Below are 4250 nucleotides of genomic sequence, written 5' to 3'. Positions count from 1 at the left end.
CCCTTATTTCGAATTAAAAGATTTTTTCACGGTTTAAACTATTTTTAAACATTTTGAAACTATCAAAATAAATACTTTACTTCAAAATTTAATAAAATTATATTTCTTTGAATTATTTTTACTTCAAATACGTTAATATTAAATTCAACTTGATTAATAAATTACTTTCGCAATATATTAACGGTCCGAAATTACGGGGTGTTACAATCAAAGGATTATACTTTTCGTTCATGTAATAATTGAGAATGGTTTCATTCACATGATTGAAAAATCATGATTATACATGAAGTTAAGTGGGAGCAAGAATTATTTTCCCATGTCTTATATGTTGAAGACATATTACTTATTGAGAATAACGTACCAATGCTCTCTTTTGTGAAAGAGTGATTGGGAGACTAGGACAAGGTGTAATGTATTCTAGATTTTCAAATCTACGTGTTAAATTCGAGAGAATATTGGCATAGAGTTGAGAGACGTATGATGATAAGTTCTTTCATATCTATTTAACATCAACAAGGTTGAATAGGTTATTCATGTTGATGAAAGTGGAATTGCTATGAGAGAGTCATAGTCGCTCACTGAACCTATTAAGTTGTTGATCACATGAAATAGATTGCTAATGTTTCCGCCATTAGTACGATCATGTATGCCATTAAATGCACACGCCGTGATGAATAATATGCTGAGACCATAATAAGTCAATAACAAGTTAATGGTCTTGTGAAAGCCTTAAAGAACATCCTTTCAGATTCTTGAGAAGAATTAAGGATTCGTTCTTATGTTTGGATGATATACTAAGTTATGTGTTGAAGGGTTGCACAAACTTTAGTTTCCAATCCGAAAAGGATTTGTTGAAATCATAGGCTAACTTTATTGACTTAGGGGTAAGAGACTAAAGAAGTGTTTTAGTTTCATACATTGCAAATTCTATAAAAGGAATCTAAGTAAATTGTGATAAGATGGTCAACATAGGGAATAAGAGTGAATCCCTTTACAAATGACTTTATCACAAGTTATGTGATAACAATGGGAGCATCTTTGAAGCTAAAGAGCCCAAGTCTAGTAAGAAGACTAGACATATACTTAGATAAATTCATGTCATTAGAGATGACATTAAATAAAAGGAAATAGCAATTTGTAAAGTTGGAATATATTGATATATGGTATATCCACTTACCAGGCATTTATGCATTTCAACTAGTGTAAAAGGTACACTATAGATTATAAGATATGAAGTAGTAATAGTGTATTGACTATTCATATATGATAATCGCATTTATCGTTTGAGTTTCATTAACTCATCCATTACTTTGTTAAATCCAAATGGGTTGTTGAGATAAATTGAACCCCATTAAAGTGAACTGGATTGACATAGTATTCGCACCTAGTTGCATAAAGGAGGTGACGTCTCGAAGTAACTAGAGTGTGATGCGATTGGTGGCAAGTTCAAGTGCCATAGAGTCATATGGGATGACTAGTCGATCACATAGGCAGACTCTATGGGACACTCTGTCGGGCAGTGACCGCTTATAGAGTTCTGGTAATTCATAAATGTAATACTATGGTTTTATGAGTCTCTGGGTACTCTATCGAGTAGGCCTTACTCTGTCGAGTAAAGGTGTGTTGCGTTTTAAAAACAGTTTCTGACCTGTTGGGTACTCGATCGAGTAACCTTGATACTCGATCGAGTAAGGGGGCACTCGATCGAGTACCCCAGCTACTCGATCAAGTAAGTGTGTTTTACGGGGTTATTTTGTCGGGTTTTGCTAATAACGCGAGTTTAATATAAAAGGTTTCCGCCAGTTTCTTTAATCACTTTTATCCTTTCTAAACCTTTCAAAAGAAAAATGAGTTACGTAGTTCTCTCTCGTTGCGTTGTTGTCAAATCCCTAAGGCTAGGAGTGTCGGATCATCTCGTTCTTTGCATCATAGTGTTCCTTGCGTCAAGGGTAAGATCTACATACCAATTTTATAGTATTTCGTTAAGTTTCGTTAAAACCTAATTTTGGGATTGGGGGATTTCTATGTTTATGTTGATGTGGTACTGATTGTATGATTATGTGTATAGGAGAAGGGTTCGTAGACGAAAGGTTTTGAGACAGCTGCTAGATCGTCTGATGTTTGTGTTGCTTTCCAGGTAGGGTTTCCCTACTCAGTATTAGTCCCATAATGCATTGTTGGTGTTGTGTAATTGTTGATTATTATCGTATTGGTTTTATGACGGTTGTTGATTGATTGTTGTTGATAGTTGTGATTGTTTGTCTCTGGTTCTCGAGATGCGTTCTCGGCTGAGTAGAGTCACTTGCGGGAGTGGCTTCACGCCCTAGTTTCGCCCTCCGTGGAACCCGCCACGGGAGGGGATGTGCACATTAATGGGACAGGGTTATCGCTCGGTATGATGAGCGGGGATTTGGTGGGTACGGCTGCGGTCCCCGACTGGCAGGGCTGGTCCAGTGGACAGTCGGTGACGGAGATTGACTGGAGTGGGTGTGATTGTGTGTGTGACGGTTTGAGCTGCTTGTTTACTGTGTTGTTGGTTATATAAATTGTGTGATTAGTACTGACCCCGTTTAAATGTTTTAAAAACTGTGGTGATCCATTCGGGGGTGGTGAGCAGTTATTCAGCAGGTATGATATGACGCGTACGGGATAGCTGGGATGAGTCATCACGTGGCAGTTAGAAGTCTTCTGCTGTGTCAGACGGTGTTTTATAGCTTTGATAGTTCTAGCAATAGACCGTCTGAGAATGTTGTATTTCAGTTTATCAGTTTTGGTTTTGATCATGTAATCACTTAAACTATTTACTTTTAAGTATGTTTCGTTATTGTCTTATGATTATCATTGCCTCGGGAAACCGAGATGGTAGCACTTCCATGCCTTAAGTGGTCTTGGTAAGGCACTTGGAGTATGGGGGTGTTACAAATGGTATCAGAGCAACGATCCTGAAACCTGTAACTAATGAATCTAATGAACATAGGGAGTCAAATAAAATGGACCCGGGGTAAAAGTTGTAGGAGCTAATGCAAAGGCTTGGGAGACGTCCTAAAGTCGCGAACCCGCCCTACAATTTTGAACCGGTCACCATGGGATATGAGTCGGGATCGCTATGTGTTTTTCTTGTGAATTGTGTACCTATATGGTGATGTGTGGCATGAATCAGTGGATGTATGTATGTGGAGAATGGGGAATATGTAGGAAAGATGGTGATGATGTGATTTCGTAAGTTATTGATTGAAAGCATGATAGTTGTTTTACAAGATGGCATTATAGAAATACGGAAAGAAAGTTTGTTTGATTTGAGTTATACATAGAGTTATGTATAAATATATGTTGTTGGTAGTGTTGTACGAGTTTATATAGTTGAAAGTTTGAGTAAGAGCATGAATAATTGATGGAAAAAGATGATAATTGTTGCATGATAATATGATTTTTTTTTAAAGCATGTTGTATGATGGAAGAGATTTTATAAGGTTGTTATGCTAGTAACATGTGAATATGATACTTGATGTCATATAATTGTGATTTTGTTTACGTAAAGTTATATAATAAAAACATGTGGGTAATATGTGATTGGTAAATTGAGTGATGCATGTGCATAATGAATGTTGTTGCTTGGCTTTTGAAGTTAGTAACATGTGGTTAGGGATACTTATTTTATGAGCATCGAGTTGTTTTTGTTTACCATGTTGTCATTTAAGTTGTTTGGAAGTAAAATCAAGTAGTTGTGTTTTCGATTATAGCAAGGTTGTTTTTAAACTGTTATAACTTGAGATGCATAAATGATTTTAATATGATTCCAATTGGAGGTGATAGCTTGTTCTTTTATGATTATAACGATAGGTCACACGCCCAAAACGACCAAGAAATGAGTGAGTTGTGACTGTTTTACGAAAACTGGACGATGCTGAGAATTGCGTAAGGTACTCGATCGAGTAACCTTGATACTCGATCGAGTAAGGGGGCACTCGATCGAGTACCTCAGCTACTCCATCGAGTAGACCTGGTGATTTGTTTTACGTGCTTCTGATCTTCACCTACTCGATCAAGTAAGTCCCTTACTCGATCGAGTGGCCAGTACTCGATCTAGTGACCCATGATTCGGGTCATATGCTTATCTTTTGAATTCATTGCATAATATGTTTAATTCAAAGTTGTTATTTTGCTTCTTTATGCATTGCTTTACATGTATGTTGGTCTTGATACGTAAGTTACCCAATCTTATGGGGTGGTGAGTGGTACCTTATGGTGAG

The sequence above is a fragment of the Silene latifolia genome, chromosome 9, assembly GCF_048544455.1.
Source record: "Silene latifolia isolate original U9 population chromosome 9, ASM4854445v1, whole genome shotgun sequence".
NCBI classification, from domain to species: Eukaryota; Viridiplantae; Streptophyta; class Magnoliopsida; order Caryophyllales; family Caryophyllaceae; genus Silene; species Silene latifolia.
The sequence above is the reverse complement of the archived record's forward strand: the minus strand, read 5'-3'. Positions refer to the sequence as shown.